General features: G+C 38.0%; 1 protein-coding gene across 1 annotated transcript in view; it reads right to left on the bottom strand.

Moving 5' to 3' along the window:
• LOC136835945 (MFS-type transporter SLC18B1-like) overlaps positions 1 to 14128 on the bottom strand; it is a 76851-nt gene extending 62723 nt beyond the window's left edge. Inside the window, exon 1 of the mRNA XM_067099833.1 lies at positions 13968 to 14128. The gene's annotated coding sequence lies outside the window, so the exon portion shown is untranslated. The remainder of the gene's footprint in view (positions 1 to 13967) is intronic.
• Between the last annotated feature and the right edge of the window lie 7340 nt (positions 14129 to 21468).

Consider the following 21468-nt stretch of genomic DNA (forward strand, 5'->3'; position numbering starts at 1 on the left):
CTCGCCTTCAGTCAATTTTTTTGGAATAACTTCTAAAGAATAGTTGGATCAGTATGAAATTTTGGCATAATTTTTGTTAGCATAGTGCAGTACCAAAAGTAAACAGTCAAGATAGTTTGTTCTTGAAAATGAGGAGAAATTCCAACTTTGATGATAGCAATTCGGACGAAATGCCTTGTGATGCAAAAAGCAACTTGAGCTTGAAGTATAAAAATTCTCTCTCTCTCTCTCTCTCAAAATAAAGCAACTTGAGCTTTGATTTATACTTCAAAAATTGATATGTATGTTGTGTTGTATACCGTATTTTCTTTTGAGAGTAACAGATAGATAACCTGAAAGTATATCAAGGCAATTGGTGATATAAACAGGAATTTTTTGCAGCATAGTAGTTTGGTGGTTTTCGGTGTTTTCTGTTTTCTTTGTCTGGTGACATTGGACAATGGTAGCAGTCATAAGCTATAACCAGCCCGCAGGTGTATTTGACCTGTGCAATTATGGCAAGTATGCAATGTATTTGTCCACGGGGCTGCATGAATGCAGTTACATTGAGACTTCACCTTATATAACAAAGAGAAAGCTGCCAATTGTCTATGGATCAGTTTGAATAGATAAGTGTTAGGTTATGCCAATTTTATGAATTCTTACATTCAATTCAAGAAGTGCAATGACATACATCCCAATTTCAGCAATTGTTCAGGTTCTGGATTAGTGTATGACTAAATTTAAAACTGCCTATAATAGCATCATAAATAGATGAACATTTTCTGCACCTTTTTATGATATATTAATCTGCATTGTATTAAAGTGTAAGTTGCATTATATAGTAGCTGTTAATGACAATGCACATCCTCTTTTATTATATCTTAGCTTTATAAATTTACAATTTTTATTTTAATGCATTTAATAATTTATTTAATGTGTGCATCCTCTTGGACGATTAAATTTTTATCCATGTCAACTGTTCATCTACTGTATCTTATTAGGGTACAGTTGTCTCCAAGAATTCCAATGCACATCACCATAGGTAGTCTGTGGTACTGCGTACCAGAATTCTTGAAGCCAACTGTACTATTTCACTCCTGCCTTTCTTTTTTGTACAGTCGCGTTCATTAGTGAGCGATACTGTGTACTTTGATTATCGTTCACAAGTGAAAAGAATTATTTTGATTTTTATAAACTTATTTTGAATTATAAGAGCAACACAGTACATATATTAATACTATACATAATATAAAATAAAATAAAAATCTTCACTACTCAAAAGTTTGCCTTTCTGGATATTATACACGAAATAAAACGAAACATTCTGAAATGTGAACGATAACATCAGGGCTGGCAACCACACAATCTCCCAAAACAATAACAGCACGAGAAAATTCGCACCCCTGACTCCGAAGGTTGGCACGCCTGAAAAGCCGCCAAAGCAATGTGCAACTTGTCACGTGACACAGTGGTGGTGCTCCTGCTCAGTATTTAGCCTACTTCTCGCTGACCCGACTTCACGTTGTGATGATGGAGCATCTTGGGCGACTTCAAATAAATCCTGGAGCCAAAAAGACAAGAAACCTCATTAGCTATACGGAGAGTCATAATAGAACTGCATAAAAATAATATCCTCCCCATAGAAATTAGCCCAAATTAAATATCAGTCGGACAACAGTATTCAGGTGGATCAAACGGTTCAACGAAGAAGAGAACTTCCAGAATCAGCCTAGAAAAGGTCGACCCCGATGCACTACTAGAGAGCAGGATGAACAGATCGTTGCTAAAGTTATCTCACAGCCTATAACAACTGCTGCGAAAGTGAATCAGGAATTAGGTCTTCAAATCTCTAATGTTACGGTGAGAAGGAGATTACACAACCAAAATTCATCACCGCAGACCGGCAATCAAACCCTCCTTGTCTCAAAATCACCAAGAGCAACGAGTAGCTTTTCGCTCTTCAGTATCTACCGTTTGAGTCAGGATTCTGGGATAACGTTATATGGTGTGATGAGAAGACTTTTGCTGCGACGATCATGGTATACTCCACTGCTGGCGACCTAATAAAACAAGGTAAGTAAATAATACCAATAGTTTTCATGTAGGCAGGCCTATGTGTATCATGAACTTTCTTTACTACACTGATTAAATACCTACAAGGTAAGTAATTAATACCAATAGTTTTCATGTAGGCTTAGGCCTATGTGTAACATGAACTTTTACTATATTGATGAAATAACTGCAAGGTAAGTAATTAATACCAATAGTTTTCATGTGGGCTTAGGCCTATGTGTAACATGAACGTTCCTTACTACACTGATTAAATACCAACAAGCTCCTTAAAATATAACTTTTCTTTTTGCTTTCAAGGATAACATTTCAAGCCTATTGGAATTCTAACGAATTACCTATCGAGTGAGAAAACAATCTCAATATCAATGTAAATTCCTTATTGCTCATTTTTATTAATAGACTATTGGTGATATTCAGCGTTGATATTTTCTTCGTTTTACTTGCGATAACATTTTTTTGTGTATCTCAATCTCTAGGTTCAATAAAGAAAATATTCAACCGTCGCGGCAAAGTGGAAGAATTTCTGCAGGATTATGGGGATGGATGGCTGCGTGTGGACCAGGGAACTGATTCCCATCGACGAGCGTTTAACCGGACAGCAATATGTAGAAATTCTGGATGAAGTCCTGATCCCATCAGTGAGGAAACTTCTACTACCGGGTCATTTGCCAGTCTATCTTGTAATGGACAACTCTTCTGTTCATAACTCGAAAGTGGTCAGCGAATGGTTTGCTGAACAGAACCATGTTATACGTATAGACTGGCCAGCTAAATCTCCTGACCTCAATCCGATAGAAAATCTTTGGGGACAAATGGTAAGGGAATGGGATACTGGGACAATAAAAACCAAACCTGCACTGATCAAACACTGCCTATCTGTGTGGGAGTCATTACGACCGAAAAGAGGGATGAATAATTATTGTCAAAGGTTAGTAGATTCAATGCCAAATAGACTAAGAGCTGTGATTGACAATGATGGAGGTCATACTAAATATTAGACTAATTTTTTTGTTATTCATATTTATGTCATAGGTTAATAATGTATTATTTCATCTTTATAAAAAGGAAATTTATTTACTTTTATACAAAGGAATATTAATTCATATTATACCAAAGGAATATAAATTTACTATTACTTTTTATTCACTATCATAATGTGTAAGACACAGTAGGAAAATTAAATTATTTGACGAACTGTTGTTAACTGTGAGAAAGAGAGACTATTTTTATGCTTCATATTTCCGTTGTGTTCTTGCGTGATTGCATGAAATATAATTTATATTTAGTTTCTTAGGGCATTTCACGTTTCATAATTCATTAAAATCTTTATGTGAATTATTGTTTCTATTCCTTTATCCTTTATGATTCAGTTAAATAACAATAGACTTGCATCAATACTTATTATATGCAAGGTAAGTAGGCATTAAGCCTACAATGAACAACTTAATACAAACAAATGTCAAGGACCAATAGGCCTAGTAATGTGATTTAATTCAAAATGAGAGCTTGAATAGTGAAACTATACATAATTAATAACGCAAAAGCTTTGCTTTTTGTTATTTTGCTTTTACTTTTAACTTTTTCTCAAGTAAAACATAGAGCCCGAAATCACAAGTAAGCCACTACGATAATTAGAAAGATAACGTGTCCCTTTAAATCAGTGACTCCTCAGCAACTATGCTGCCTGCGGCACCCTCCCCATGCCGTAGTTGCCAGATGTTGCTTTCTATGTTGACAATTTGTCCGAAAATCTAGATTGAGAGTATCGTAAGTTTTGAACGTGACTGTACATGTCATTCAAGTAAGCCGTTGGCTTATGGGCCCATGGCATCTCGCTTGTACCTCTTAGTAATGTGCTCATCTGCCAATGCTAATTATCATACAACAGTGGCCAAATCCATCTACCCAGACAACAAGAAAACTCTTCGTTTTTATGTCATCATACTTTCAATGCCATAAAAAAACTACTACAGTACTGAATTTGTTTTTGTTACGTGCAATGGCACACCCTCATATTGCCCTTTCCCCAAACAGGCCTTATGTCATTGAAATCATGGCGATGAAGGTGGAGACAGTACAGTACAGATGATGGTGCAGCAGAGGACAGGTTTCAGCCTATGGCACCCTCAACAATAACCACCCCACCCAACTTTGACAATTTCACCATCAGTGTCATTCGCCATAACCTCCGCAACAAGTTTGCTAAGAATAAAAACTTAACTATTGGCCCCATACCAGAGAACCTGAAGGTGGCAAGCATCATTCCTGAGACAAAGTTGGAGATGTCAGTGTGGCGGCTCCTCCACATTATGGGATTCCGCTAAACCTCCCAGCGTAAAACGTATGTGAGGAAGGAGTCCTTAGACATTGTGTGCCACCGGATCACCGCTCTCAGGTCACCTCAACACTGAGAGGAGGAGGAGGCAGGTAGTTTACATGGATGAAACTTGGTTAACACCCAGGATGAATCACAGCAGGGAATGGGTGGACAGCTGTCAGCCTACCTACAGTGTCACAGCTGTCAAGTGCCACCAGGAGAAGGGGGAATGCTCTGTGGTAGTTGCAGCAGGCACAGCTGATGGTTTTGTCCCTAACACATTGCGTTTCCCTGCCAAGAACACCAGCGGTGACTACCACGGAGAAATGAACGGCGAGCTTTTCCTCTGCTGGTTGACCTCACAGCTTCTGCTGTTGCTGACTAAGCCATCAGTACTGGTGATGGATAATGGACTATGTATATCACAGCCAGCTGACGGAAACAGAGGAAACTCGCTGCCCCAACACCTTCACCAAGAGAGTGGATCTAATTGTGTGACAAACCCACAACCATTCCCACCATACGTGGCACAGGCTGAGCTGCTGCTACTCTGAAAGGAAAACAAGCCAGGTCCATAGTACAAGGTGAATGACATCATCTGTGAGTGGGGCCACGAAGTTGTTTGTCTGCCACCCGCATATCCAGAGCTTAATACCATTGAGCAGGTATGGGGGATCATGAAACACCATGTGCGCTCCTTACACCAATTCACCAGGGCTGACCTGCAGGAGAGACTGGAGGAAGCCAGGCTTTGCGTCACTGAAGAGGTTTGGGCGGGTGTGGTTTGATGACCCCAAGCCTTTGAGAACCAGTACTGGAACATGGACAATAACCATGAAAGAGTGGATCCCACCATCACTGACCTCCACAGCGATGACGAGAATGACTTTGGATAGTGATATGGATTACAATAATTAAATTGTGTACAGTACTGTGTATTTTGTTTGAATTATCAAAAAATCATGTCTCCACCTCTTTTCATAGCCTACAAAGAAGTATAAATTAAAAAACACACAATCCCCTTTCCTACACTTTTTTACCAATGTGTTTTTTTCAGCAGCACCATAATTAATCTTTACTTACAAGTTATATACTACTCTCAAATAAAAAAAAATTAATGTATGCATACCTCAGTTTTAAATGCATTAAGACTGGACCACTGACCATATATTCAATATTAATATTTTTTTTCTTTTGTCTATCACAGTCATCCTATTCTACTGGGTGGCGGTTTTTATAGTGTGGGGTTCCAGGTTGCATCCTGCCTCCTTAGGAGTCTATCACTTTTCTCACTGTGTGCGCTGTTTCTAGTAGCACACTCTTCTGCACGAGTCCTGGAGCTACTTTGGCATCTAGTTTTCCAGATTCCTTTTCAGGGATCTTGGGATCGTGCCTAGTATTCCTATGATTATGGGTGCAATTTCCACTGGCATATCCCATATCCTTATTTTGATTTTCAGGTCTTGATACTTACCAATTTTTTCTCTTTCTTATCTACTCTGGTGTCCTATGGTATTGCCACATCAATGAGTGATACTTTCTTCTTGACTTTGTCAATCGAAGTCACATCTGGTCTATCAGCATGTACTGCCCTATCTGTTCTTATACCACAGTCCCAGAGGACCTTTACCCAACTGTTTTCTATCACTCCCACAGGTTGGTGTTCGTACTACTTATTACTGTACTGCCAGCTAGCAGGGTTTCTTGCATAGGCTCTAGTGAAGGGCTTTTGTTACTGAATCATGCCTCTTTTTGTACTGGTTCTGTGCAAGCACCAGACATTCGCTGATGTGGTTTATGGTCTTGTCTTTCATACTACACTTCCTGTATATGGGTGAAATGTTATTTCCATCTTTTTCTTTGAGCATACAATGTCTGGTTCTTAGGATCTGATCTTGTTCTCCCCTCTGCAACCATTGCCTTATTTCATTGCTGGCCAGTTCTTTAGTCTGTCTCATGTACTGTCATTGCATTGGTTTGTTGTGCCATTCTTCTGTTCTGTTTTTCATTTTCCTGTCTCTGTATATTTCTGGGTCTTCGTCTACTTTTATCAGTCCTCCTTACCACGCACTCCTTAGCCACTCATCTTCACTGGTTTTCAGATACTGCCCCAGTACTCTGCTCTCGATGTTGATACAGTCCTCTATGCTTAATAGCCCTCTCCCCCATTCCTTTCATGTTATATAGTGTCTATTTGCTATTGGGTGTAGTGCTTTGTGTATTGTGTTTCCTACTTTTGTGGTCTATGCTGCGGGGTTCTGCCTTCGTTCACTCCATTATTCCTGCACTGAATCTGATTACTGGTACTACCCATGTGTTTATGGCTTTCGTCATGTTTCCCACATTGAGTTTTGACTCGAGTATCGGCTAAAGTCTCTGCATATATTTTTCGCGATCGTGTCCTTCACCTCTTGGTGTTTTATATCCTCTCCTCCTATTATTCCCAGGTATTTGTATCCTGTCTCATCTATATGTGTGATGCTATTCCTGTCTGGTAGCTTTATCCCTTCAGTCCTTTTGCTTTGCCTTTTTGTATGTTGACCAAGGTGCATTTTTCTATTCCAAACTCCATCCTGATGTCCTCAGATACTGTACAATCCTTACAGTCTGGATTAGGGTATCTATTTCCTTGATGCTCTTACCATACAGCTTGATGTCGTCCACGAACATCAGATGGTTAATTCTGTTGCCTCCTTTCTTGAGTTGGTACCCACCATCCATCTTCTGCAGTACTTTTGTCAAGGGAATCATGGCTACTACAAAGAGTAGTGGGGACAGTGAGTCGCCGTGAAGGATCCCTTTCCTGAAGTTAACCTCTGCTAGTCTTATCCCAGAGCTTGTAAGTACCTGTACTGTATTCCAGTTGCACATTGTATTTTTTAGGAATCGGATGGTGTTTTCCTCTGCCCAGATATTTTCAGACATTCTATTAGCCACATGTGCAGTATCATGTCGAAGGCTTTCTTGTAGTCAATCCATGCCATACTTAGGTTGGCTCTCCTCCTCTTACTATTCATTACCATTTTGTCTATCAGGAGCTGGTATTTTGTGCCCCTACACTTCCTTCTGCAGCCTTTCTGTTGGTGGGGGATGGAGTTTGTATCCTCTAGGTAGTTGTATAGCCTTTCACTGATGGTACCTATTGGTAACTTCCACATTATTGGTAGGCAGGTGATAACCCTATAGTTACTTGCTATATTTCCCTTGTTCTTGTCTTTCTGTACTAAGCATGTTCTCCCTGTGGTCATCCATTTGGGCACATGGTGGTTTGTGATACAATGCTGGAGTTTGTTCTGCTATTCGTGGGTGTAGGGCCTTGAAGTTTTTGAGCCAGTATCCATGGACTTCACTGGGACCTGGGCTTTCCAGTTGGGCATTTTCTTTAATTGGTGTCTGACTGGGTCTGTTGTGATCTCGGTGAATCTTTGTTTTATTCTCCCCATTACTTCTGTCTTGACTTCCTGGAGCCATGTTGCATGCTTGTTGCGTGATACCTGATTGCTCCATATGTTTTCCCAATCTCTTACTTGGTTCGGCTTCAGGATAGTTCTTCATTGGAGGGGTGGGTAGAGCTCTTGGCTAGCACGCTGCTGGCCCAGCGTTTGACTCTCCGACCGGCCAATGAAGAATTAGAGGAATTTATTTCTGGTGACAGAAATTCATTTCTCGTCATAATGTGGTTCGGGTTCCACAATAAGCTGTAGTTCCTGTTGCTAGGTAACCAGTTAGTTCTTAGCCATGTAAAATAAATCTAATCCTTTGAGCCAGCCCTAGGAGAACTGTTACTCAGCTTAGTGGTCTGGTTAAACTAGGATATACTTAACTTCGGCTTCAGGAATTATTACTATAATAATTATTATCAACTATTAATATTATTAATATCAATATTATTAATATCAATATTATATTATTAATACTGTATTATTATTATTATTATTATTATTGGAGTAATAAAAATCCACAATTGTGAATCTATTAGCAACCATTATTATTATTATTACAGTAGCTATGGTAACCATGTAGAGAGCCAGACCGGAATTGAAAATTATACCACCGAGAGGTGTCAGTTTGGGCCAAAACACAACAGGAAAAGAGAAAAATAAAATGAATTAAAACTTCAGCAACTAAAAGACATGAGCTAATTTGAGTAAAAAACAAGAAACTCAATGACTGAATTTATTAAATTTAAGTTTAAACAGTAGAAAAAAAAAGAATGATTCAATTAATCAATCAGTGACAAAGTTACAGTGGCACAGCTACCATTCCAGTCACTGACATCAAATAAGGAGAGGAAAGTAGCCGATAAAAGAAGAACTGCCAGATTAAAATTAGCTTTGACAGCACATTAAGTACGAGGTCCCCAAGGGTATCACAGTCCTCCCCTAACCTTTCGATCTTGTTCAAGGGTCTGGAAAGTGGGTGGAAATTCAAGAAGTGGAAAAAAAAAAAAAAAACGGTAATCGAGATGGGTGGGTGGGGCTTAACAGTGACGTTTTCATGATGTCAAAGTCACTCATTCAGATTCGTATTGTCTTTGTTGGAATTTCTCATTTTCAAGAACAAACTGTTTACTTTTAGTAATGCACTATGCCAAAGAAAATTAAGGCAGGGTGTGAATATGGCTCTGCCAAAATCTCATACTGATCCAATTATTGTATAAGAAGTTACTTTAAAAAAACCATGACTTAAGGCGAGTGAAATGTACAGTAGAATAAAGCTTCAGACTTAATCAATGGAGTCCCATCCACCTGAAGGAGAGGATGGGGTAGAAAATCTGTATTGATTGAGACTAAGGGTAACTCCATTTCTCATAAGTGGAGATTTTATTAACCCATAAGTGTTGCATTATTGGCATACTGAACAACCTTGTTTTCCAGGCTAACCACCATACCACTAGTATAAAATAAAAATAATCTGTGGCCAAGAACATTACCCTGTGGAACTCCAGACAAAATAGGTCCTAGTTCACTAAAGAACCCATCAACAGCAACTTGCTGCTGCCTACCTGTAAGGAAATAATCTAGTAAACCTAAAACATGGCCACCTACTGCAAGATCCTTAGTTTTTAAGTGCCTTGTGATTTACTAAATCAAAAGCAGCACTAAAATCTATTTGAATTACTCTACACTCAAAACCCTTATCAAGGTTCTTTTGCAAATGGCATGTCAAATCTAAAAGAGTATTGCAGGTACCTAACTGCTTCCCTATATGCATACAGTAATGACTATCAGCCAGCAATCCTTTAGATTCCACATACTCATGTAGTGGCTTCAATATCAGTTTTTCTGCAATGCTGGAGATAACAGGGAGGATAGAAATTGGCCTGTAGTTGCTGCAGTCTGCAGATATGCCAATCTTTGGAACAGGTATTATATTATATTATATAATATTACCGAGCTTGAGCTCATCTGCAAAGATACCATGTCGCCATAATAACTACAGATTCTACTAATCTTGGAGACAACACACGAGAAATCTTTTTTAAAAAGGGAAGAAACAATCAGGATCTTCTCTACCCTAGCTATCAAGATTATCAAGAATTTTCTTAACATCCCTAAAGCAAAATGCAAATTTTGTAAAAATAGGTTCAGGGTGACAAGTAACAGGGGTAGGGATATCCACATTGGTTGCTTAGCTTCAAAAGCTTGATGAAGCAGTTCAGTCTTTTCTTTAGAGCCAGTATTCAATCCACCATCATCTGTTGGCAGTGGTGGAATGGAAGATGAGCTAGACCCAAGGAGAGATGATGCCAATTTGGTACACCACAAATAAGGCTAAGTAACTCTTCTAGTTTCCTCTTTAAGGAATAATTGTAATAACTCTCAGATATAAAATTTTATTTGCAGCATGGTAAGATTCAACAAAAATAGTGCAATTTTCATGTGAATGATTTTGTCTCCATGTGTTGAATTTGGTATGTGTGTCATGGGAAGCTCGTCTACATGTATTATCAAAGTGTTTCTAGGGGCATTCCTTACTAAAATAGCCATCAGCATTTTGTTTAACTTCTTGGGATCTGGATCTGATATAGTATCTGAAATATTAAGTGCATGAAAAGCTTCAATAATGCAACCTCAATTGGCTCTAGATTTTAATCAGACCATTTTTCCAATGGTGGCATTGGGAACATACTGATTGATAGACATGTCCATCTCAATGGCTCAGTAGCATAATATCAAGGAATCAAAGATAATGTTCAACCCTTGTTAAAAAAAAAAAAAAATGGGATGGACTGAGTCACATTTACCAACAAAAACCAAGTGATTAGATTCTTTAAAGTAGGTAACCTTCATCTGGTCTGGCCAGCATGGATACACCCATTAGCTGCAGGAACCTACATAGGTAGAGAAAGCATACATGTCACCCTTCTTTATCCAACATTTTACCAATGAAAACTTTAGGTGAAATGTTTTATCCTGGAGAGCTTGGGCAACCACACAATGTGATAAGCAACCACCATAGTCTTAAGAAGAAAGTATCCAAGGGTTTATATGCAATACAGTATATCTCAGTAGTTTGGCAATACAAAATGACAAATTTTTAAATAATTTGTATTTTTCCTATCATACAAACCTGAGGTATCTACATATGGGGATTTACTTTCAGCACCAGCTGGAGCTGGCCATTTAACTAAAAACGAGGTGGATACTGGTAGTTGGTTACCAATGGAAGGGAAGGAATCCCCAACATCCAGCTGGTACACATTCACTTTATCTTGTGGCCCAGGAAGCAGAATGAGGGATGGCTATTGGTGGGCCATTTACGTAAAGGCCTCAGGTTTGTATGCAAGGAAAAATACAAATTTCTTAAAAATTTGTCATTTGTTCCTACACATATACAGTACAAACCTTCGGTCTTTACATAGGGGAGACTTACTTCTTGGTAGGAGGATTCTGAGCAAATCTCTGAACTGACTGGTAGTTTGTCCTCCCTAGGGGCTCTTTCCTGGTCATGTAAGAGCAAAGGAAGGAGACCCATACCTCTGATCTGCTAACCATGTGTAATGTTTAACTGTAAGACTTCTGGGCCTTTCGAATAAATGGAATGTAACATCTTCAGTGCAATATTCCTACTTGTAGCCAGCCACTGAGGCCTATATGGTACCTGAGCAAGACTATAGTTGGCAAGTCACAGCCCAGTCCAGAAACTTGAATTTGCAAAGCAGGTAAGGCTTCATTTCTCATGAAAAGCACAAAAACCACTACCGTGGCACCTCTATCAAGACAGAGAGGTCAATGCCTTTAAGATGGAAGACCTGGAGCTCAGCAGTAGCCATTAACCACAGAAATACTCTGCTGAATTGCTGACTGTAGATATACCACTCGGATGACAGTCACAAATGGCACATTTTGCCTAGTGAACACCTGCCAAAATCTCCACAGCATTCCAGACATCTTCACAAGAACCATTAGCAAAAAGCCTCTCTCTTGTAGGATATGCTTATTAGTCCCCAGCTGTGAAATGCGTGCAACTCCATGGATTGGTGATACATCTGCAGGTGTATGTGGCTGCCACTGTAGGCCATTAAGATGAGGCTCTTGGTATCTTGAAAAGAAAACCCATGTAATTAGCATACCACTTGGCTTGTGGCCAGTAAGGAACCGCTTTAGTTATTCTGAGACTGGGAGTGACTACTAGTCAGTTGATCACTTAATGGAAGAAGCAGAACAGCAGGAAAGCATAAACAATGTTATCCCAAGATACATTGTCTTGTTTAGCCACATGGTAAATAAATCAATCACCAGGGTTCCCTAAATCTTGAAAAGCTCCTTTGCTACACATTTATGTGTGAAGGACCACTCCATCCTTACACAGCAATCTGTACTTGGTAACTGAACTGACTGGTCAACACATAAGACAGCCTGGATATTTCTGGCTCATAGCTTAAGGCATGACATTATACTGATTTGATCATTTACAATACTGTAGTTAAATACCCAAACTAAAATCTGGGAGACTTCAACACAAAAATTACAATGATATCTGATCACGATGAAATCTTAAGGGGCTAATAATGCTTAAATTGACTGACTTGTGGCGAGGAACATTGACCATGTCAAGAAAAAAAAGCATTGACAGCAACAGCTCCATAAATGACCATCCCTGACCTGAAACAGATCAGAGATGAAGCAAAGCAAATGTCATGTTTCTCTTCAAGCAAAGATATCTATTAGAACATGTATTTTCACAAATTAGTTGCCTTGAGAATAATTTTATTTAGTCTAAACAAACAGCTTTCTCATCACTATTTACTTTAATACAAGTTCTAAATATTGGAGTCTTCTCTTCCCAAGTCTCCTTACTCGATTTAATATGAAAAGCATTGCAGCATCTATTGCAAATTTAACTATACATTTAAACATTCCAACCTTGAGGCTGGTACTAAAACCACAGTTCATGCAAGTGGACCTGGTACTTAAAATATACCTGGTAATTCTAAGTATTAGCTCTGCACCTGTTTTTACCTTGGAAACTGGTTTTTTCTATACTTTTAGTGCTTCTGATACTGGCGGTGCAGTTGTTTGTTTTCGGCCAAATGGAATGTCCCTTCGCTGTGTTGCGTACTGGCCCAGGGGGGGGGGTACCCATACGTTAACAAGTTATTGCACTTGCCGGACGGGATATGAACCGTTCCAAACAGACATACCTGTGCTCTGTCTTGTGAAGATAGCATTTGGAAACCCCTTGTTGGATGGACTTCAGGGGTTAATTATAGGTTAATTAAATTCGTATGACAAAAACTGAAGGCAAATCCATAATTAGCAACCAAAAAAGCTATAGAAAAAGTCAAGTTAGAAGGTAATCACTGCCACGGAGCTACTACTTTGATCTACCATGTACCCCTTTGTCCCATACAATTTCCAATATTACTCAATATAGTACACAGACTAAGCCTATAAGGCATTATAATAGAATACTGTGCTACATATGGAGCTATAACAATTAAAACATTTACAAATGGTACATCACTATCAATATTTTGATCCCTATTCACTTCTAACAATTGGAAGTAAAAAAATTCAAACACACTAGAAATAAGAATTCACTAATCTGTGAACGATTACATGAGTTCTAGATGGGCTACAACATTAAGCTAGATCAGCAGTGTTGTCTAGGCTAGGCTACCCAAGTAGTTTGGCAAGGTTAGACAGCAATGGTTCTTACCCTCATAAATGGTACAATTGCATTTTTCCCACGCTACAATTTTTAGTGGTTACTGGTGCACTATGCCTGGAGATGAATGAAGTTTCATGTGTTATACACGTTGCTGTATACAAACAAACGAGTGGGCACAACAAGATACTAACTGCCTAGGCCTGACAACTGCATTTGGGTAAAGCTAAACTTTTCCATTGACATCCCATACAAAGGCACAATTCCCGCTGAAATCGCACTAAACAGGAAATTAGGTCAGTACTTACATATTACAAACAAATTATAACTAATCGGAAATCTAAATCACCGTAGGAACAAACACTAACCAATGGCCTAGGTCTGACAACAGCATTTAAGCTAAACTTTTCCATTGACATCTCTTACAAAGGCACATTCGCCGATGAAATTGCACTAAACCGGAAATTAGATTAATACTTACATATTAAATTGAACTCATAAACAAATTAAATCTAATCGTAAACTTAAATCACCATGGGAACAAACACAGAACCAACATGACATAAGCGAAAATCAGCAAATGGGAGATCAAGGGTACGTGGGGAGGGACTTTCCAGCCAGTGCTTTCCTGCCAAGGATTCTAAAACCCCAAAATAAGATGGAAACGATGTTCGTAATCAAATAGTTTTATTCTTTGCCTTCCTACATACTCATTGCTTGCAGGTGGGGAATATTTCGTACTCTACAGAGAACAATAATTCTCGTAACGTTCTGAGAGATAAATAAAAAACGAAAGATCTCTACAGTTTGTACTGGATGAAAGCAATTTCAGAAACAGAGGCTAACTAGCCATAAACCCAAATATAGCTGGTGTTTTCACGTAAACGAGAAATGGCTAACTATAATAGATAGAGATTGGAAAATTAATTATTTTAATAAAATTGGTAAATATACATACATATATATATATATATGTGTGTGTGTGTGTGTGTATGTATATGTATGTATGTATGTGTATATATATATTATGTATATATAAATTTATATTATTCTGGGATTTTTTTTACAGCAAGTCGCTAGTATTCATTTAAAGGTAGGTGGTATATTGGTCAGAAATCTGAGTGATCCACATGTGGCCCACCCACTGCACCACACATCCACGGAGTCTGCTTTGGGTGACTACGCCTTCCTAAGGTGGTGGTAACGTTACCTGTTCCATACACAGGTAGATTATACAGTATATATATACACATTATATACATATACAGATACACAGATAGATAGATAGTTAGATAACAAAAGTTGGCTGCAAAAAAAATCTGTGCAATAGTGCATACTTTATCTACTGATTGTTGGGTAAACTAGAAAAATTCCACTACATTACACACACATGTCTCATCAGCAGTGCATCCAACTGCTGCTGCTAAACAACCACACAAACTGTTATATTTACCTCAATCTTTCATACACTCACATACCTCAATATTCCCCAAAGGAGGGTAGTGCCGTCAGTGCACCTCACTCGGTAAACTGTAGGCATTCTTTGTAGCATCCCTTTGGCCCTTAGCTACAATCCCTTTCATTTCTTTTACTACTGTATACCTCCATTCATATTCTCCTTCTTCCATCTTGCTATCCACCCTCTTCTAACAATTGTTTCATAGTGCAACTGCAAGGTTTTCCTCCTGTTATGCTTTTCAAACATTTCCTTCTCAATTTCCTTTCCAGTGCTGAATGACCTCAGGCCCCACCCTTGGCCTTTGGCCTAAATTCTATATTCCTATCCTATCCATAGCTGGATGTTGAAAAACTTTTTCTTCAACCTGTTGTACCTTAAAACCAACCATTTCTAAGTTTTCCTCTAATCTCTCCCCTGACATTTACAAGTTATACTCAGGACTCACAAAGGCAGGTTGGCCAGACAGGGGATTAACAATGAATCACCTGGGTCCTGGTTATACTATACACATGACCAAACCTTCTTAAAGTCTGGTCCATGCTAACCTATTTAATACCAAGGAGGGTATAAGAAAGGTGGTTGCATCTGGAGCGGAAGGAAATTGACTAGTTGGCATCTAATCTCAGTCATGCCAACCTGGCTAGGCCATGCCTCTTTACACCAGGGCTGTGCATTGACAGAAATTCTTCTGCTAAACAGATGAAGATGTCATACACAAATTTCCTTTTCTGATTTATATGGCACGTAGCAATAGCACAAAACACCATAATTTGACTATGTTAAAACATCAACACAGTTAAAAGGACCGCCTTCCTGCTTTGACAACTGACAGATTACGAGCATGGTATAAATGGGGCGGAGCTTAGTGCTGTCACCAGAGTGACGTCATAGCTATCCAATTAGGACAAGAAGACGTTTTCAGTTACGGGTTGTTTCTTTATTGTTTTTTTTTTTTTTTATTGTCAGTATCAGTATCAGGAGTGCAACATAAAATCTACACTTTCGTTTAAGCTTGAGAAACTATTTTTATTATAGTGAAACTTAAAAAACAAACAGGTAAAAATTATATTTTGGTTTGTGTTGCCACAGCCTCAGTGTGGATGACGCTACCTCTTTCTCTAGATACCTTGTTTAATACTTCTTAGGAAATCTCCACACTTCACAGCGTCTTACCCTACATATACACCCAGGGCTAGACCTATAATCAGGCAACATAAACAATTTCAATTTGCTTAGAGATCGGGGAGAAGGATGGGCAATGTAAATCAATAAATTAATGCTATTGTCTTAATAGAAACTGCTTTAATTCTTCACACATTGAAACTGTGCAGAATAATAGCACCCTTAAAAAGTAAGGGTGTGGAAGATGTATTGGTAAAATAGTATGACAAAATCTTAAACTTTTCAGAAATCTGTTTCCTTCTTCGGCGAGAAAGGAAAATGTAAAGGGAGTTTCAGAAAAGCGTAAGAGTTTGTTGATATTTACCAGTACATTGTTAATACTCTACTTTTTATTAGTTTTCTGAAAAGAATGTGCTGGCTTTCTCTGTCCGTCCGCACTTTTTTCTCTCCGCCCTCAGATCTTAAAAACTGCTAAGGCTAGAAGGCTGCAAATTGGTTTGTTGATCATCCACCCTCCAACCATCAGACATACCAAATTGCAGCTTTCTCCCCTCAGTAATTTTTATTTTGTTTAAGGTTAAAGTTAGCCATAATCGTGCGTATGGCAACAATATAGGCCAGGTCACCACCGGGCCGTGGTTAAAGTTTCATGGGCCGAGGCTCTACAGCATTATACTGAGACCACCGAAAGATAGATCTATTTTTGGTGGCCTTGATTATACACTGCAGAAAACTCGATTGCCCCGAAGAAACTTCGGCGCATTTTCTACTTGTATATTGTTATCAAAGCCATTGTGAATCTTGGGGAAAGCCACAGAAACCACTTCCGAAGCTCAGGTAGCCTGGATAAATACAACTGAAGTTCAGCCGTTGACAGAGAAAGTGGAATTGTACTGTTTTATCATTTGCTCAGTTGTGTGGTATGATAATTATAATCAGTTTCACCATCGCCTGCAACAACATGAGGTGCAAAATGCCGCAGCTAATGAGTTTCTTGTGCTTTCACTTCTGACAATCTCTCGCAACTTATTCCTAGTTCCTGTCTCACAGTTCTCATCCTTAATGGATTCTGCCATATTATTGTGGAATAGCAATGTTTAACAATACAAAGGTGTACAGGTAGCTTCCTCAATAATAATAATAATAATAATAATAATAATAATAATAATAATAATACTAATAATAATAAGAAGAAGAAGAAGAAGAAGAAGAAGAAGAAAACGCCACACCTGTTGAATTTCTTATTGAGTGAATATTGTCTGAATAGCAAATAAACATTCATCTTATTGAAGTCCTAAAGACAAAGTGAACTAAAGGTAACATTGAAATAAAAAATCTCATAAGTGTAAGAAGCACTGAATAACAAGCGAAATCAGTGTCAGATAAAAGAAGGGGTAATAAACTAATAAAAAAAAAGAGCTGCAAGACTGTAAACCTAATTTAAACAGTACGGTATGCCTGGAGCAGTGTTGGTGGAGTGAGCGCGGAGGAACGTTAACCAGGAACAGATACTTTGTTACTTCTCTTATGAGATGGGAAGACATGAAAATGGTATGATAGGCTGCGTCTGGAGTATCACAGATAAGGTATGTTAGAATAGAACTATTGGTATATTTGGATGATGTAATGTTTCCCAGATGTGAGAAAGAGTACAGATTAGCACCAATCTATAGAAGTCGGCAATATTGGTAAAAGGAAATTTAAAAAATGAAGAAAACAGGAAGTTTAAAGCAATGACTGTAATGAAACAGTAAATGAATATTAGTACATTGGTGAACGGTGCTCAGAAAAAAAGGAGACGACGGCTAAAGCATGAGCAAGAAGCAAATAAAGTTGAATATAATGATGCTGCAGGAAATGGGAAAATATGGAAATGCTAGCCGAGAGGGAGTCCTGGCTTTGCAGATATGATTGAAAATTTATATATAAAAAAACAGTGGCACCCACAGCATAATCTAATATTGAGAATTAAGGGATAATAAAAGAAAAATAAATGCAAGCATTCGATGGACTACAGTGCAAGGTAATCAAATGAATGCTCAAACGACTTGTAACAATGCCAAATTGGGAATTAATAGAAGACAAACATACAGAGAGCGAAAAACATAATTGGGCATAAGCTGACGCTTTTACTAAATATAGTAACATAAGATAAGTTAAAGAGTCAGCTGATTGTCAAATAGGGGAATCATAATAGGAATGCACTTAAGCATCAGCCGTGTCATCAGGCTCGCCTAGTGCAACCTAGTGTCAATCGTACTTCTAATTAGACTGCTTTATGATTTCTAAAACTATGGCGGTTCTCTGATAGTTGACACCCCCTCAAAAAACAGCAGGTGCTCTTCCAGTTGAAAAAAATAGGAACCACCCTTGTATATTACAAGGGATGATCAATAAAGAAGCATCCCAAATGGAAGCGTTGTATGTAATGGCAGAAAGACTACCTGGTTTCTGTGATATTTTTCCTACCAGACCATAGGTCATCATCACATGATGGCATAAGGTCAGATCACTTAGACGGATGTTTAGAATTTGAATTTACTGAGAGAATAAAAAAGATTTGCATTTCCTTGCAAGACAATAATAACCTGATTGCTCGGGTATTTTTTCTGGACACGGGTTTCTATAGTCCTCAGGCCAACAGATGTCACTACTGCTAGCTAAAGAAACAATGAAAAGGGAAGATTTCTTTTGTCTATACATTGCTTCCCTTTGTTGCTTTTTGAAAAGGACATAATCTATTAACTTGGTCCATTAAATGGAAGCTCTTGTTAAGGTTTTTTTTGGGGGGGATGGAGAAAAGATCGAATTATAATCCTCGTATTTTGAATCACCTCATAAACTTAATTTTCATTGTTTCAAGTCGAAAAAAATTCAACACCTCCGAGCAGTGTTGCCAAAACGCGGAGAATTGAGGAACTATGTGGAGGGAGATATGAGCCTACTTAATGAATGCACAGCCGAGACCTGCACTGCAAGCGTGTGAAGCTAGATCGGCAGATTTAGTATTAGATTTTTAAATTGCATTTTTCAGGAATAAAAACTTTTCGAGTTATATATTTCCATATTCTCACTGATTTCAAAACCGGAACAATTCCTTAAATTTAGCCTATATAGGCTATAAGTCCTTGAAAAATATAAATATTAAACGTGATACATCAGCTTCCAGATTAAATCGTTTTCATACAACGTTGGTTTACGAAATTTCTTTTCAAAATTGTCTTAGTAAGGAATGTAATTTCTCGTTTCAGGACATATAAAACACAACGTGAGTTCGAAAACTTATTCTAAAATAAATGTAAAATAAATCAAATGTCAAATTTAGTGAATGTGTAGTACATGATCATTGATGAAACCAAATCATTCTTGCAGTGGATATATCAAGCCTACAAGTACACTGTGAAACTCTCCTACACCGGTGAGGATTTGGCCGTCACTGAGAAGCGGACTTTGTGGCAAAGCTGCCTACAGCGACTTCCGGTTAGGTCACAACTCACAACGGTGCGTCATGATTCCGTTTCTACGTTTCGACTTATTCTCTGAGTGGACTTCTTGTGGACGTGGAGGAGCAGAAAATGCGTTTATATTTAAGGTCCTCTCAATTCTGATGGAGACTCGAATGGTAAGAAAATATTAATATGAGTATTAATCTATATGCCCTAATCAAGTTAAGAAAAGCAAATAACGTGCTTTTAGGCTTACGTCAGTACTATGTAGGTACTGTATATAGCAAAGGTTTTCTATTATGCCCTACACAGTATGTCAGTCACTTTCTACGGTTCAACTTACATCAATTTTGACTTACAAGTGGTTGGTCGGAACCAAGCTCGTTCGTAAGTAGGATGGTACTTGTAGACTGAAGTAAAAAAGTGTTTGGTCCAATTCTGTGGTGGTAACAGACGTAGAGTGGGTTTTAATCCTACATGGGTGATTCCCCGACATTCATCATTGTTCAGTTGGTGCCTCCCCAACGTGGAAATGAACGGCAGTGGTTCTTTATCAAAATCTCAATGATTGCCTGACAGGGAGCTGGATTGGGGTAATCTGCAGGTCTGGTTCTCCAGGGCACCTCATTAGGAAAGCCTTTGTTGGTGATGATGTTCTTGTGAAATGTGGCTGTTCTGAGCACCAGAGAACCAGCCACCCACATAGGATTTAAACCCACTTCATGCCTCCCACCTCCAAATAAATACAACTGAAAACTGCTTTTTGATTCAGTACATCTCTGACTTCTAGCCAAGATCATGCTCTGATGAACTTAAGCAAAACGTAACAACCATATTTTACATTCCATGTTTTTACACAACTGTATATTTATATTGCTAGAGAAAACGTTCCCGAATGTTTCTATACCCTCCCTTTCATTAAATGAATATCTGTTTATGAAAATTACTAAATGATCTTTTCCTCACAGAAAAAGGAATTATAAAAATACAGAAACTTTAATATAAATTAAACTCCGTTGAAGCAACCATTACCTTTAATGAAACAACTCTTACTCAATTTCTGATTTCCTCAGTTATTTAACCACAGTATGATAGACCCTGCTGTCACCATATAGTGTAATAATGCGTTACCATGCATGATTTCATTTGCCTACTCTCATTTTCCATGTTCTCTCTCCCTCTTCCTAAACAGCTACCATTCTAGTCTTTTTTGGTTAAAAGAAACAGAGGACAGAAAATGCTGAAATGGACTCGGAAGTATTGGAATACAGTTTGATAACATGTAATGTGTATAATCCGACATTTAAGTACACACAATTTTCTTCTTCAGAACAAGCATGCAAGCAACATACAAAAAACCTTACCTTTGCTTGATTTTATAATAATAATGTGGAACTTGAATCCACAGTACACATAAGGAGTCCAGTTTATTCTACACATAGAAAGCAACATTTCTGCAACAAACACAATATAAAAAAACTGCACATTCCAGATGAAATCACTGTATAAAAAATGAAGACATATGGATATGAAATCTAAAAGAATATGTACAAAATGTCCCATTGTCTAAGACTGCAGGTAACATGTCCAACAAGCATTTCATAATACCTGTACTCATATGCAGTGAATGAATATTCCTGCTATTTCAGTCCTGTGATTTGTTGCTGTTACAAATTTTTTTTTTTTTTTTTGTTCATCTCTATACAGTTTCAGTAATTTTAGTATTCTTTTTATCATTCTTATATATATATATATATATATATATATATATATATATATATATATATATATATATATATACATATATATTGTTCGTTCTTTATTTCTCATCGTTGCCGGCTTGTTCTTGTTCCCCTAGCTTGTTCCCTTTCTGCTTTTAATTTCCTTTGCCCACATGTGAGATCAGGTTTTCTCATTCCCCAATAGGCTATTGTTAACGTTTTACTTCTTGAAAT

This window comes from Macrobrachium rosenbergii, chromosome 55 (genome assembly GCF_040412425.1).
Source record: "Macrobrachium rosenbergii isolate ZJJX-2024 chromosome 55, ASM4041242v1, whole genome shotgun sequence".
Lineage (NCBI taxonomy): Eukaryota > Metazoa > Arthropoda > Malacostraca > Decapoda > Palaemonidae > Macrobrachium > Macrobrachium rosenbergii.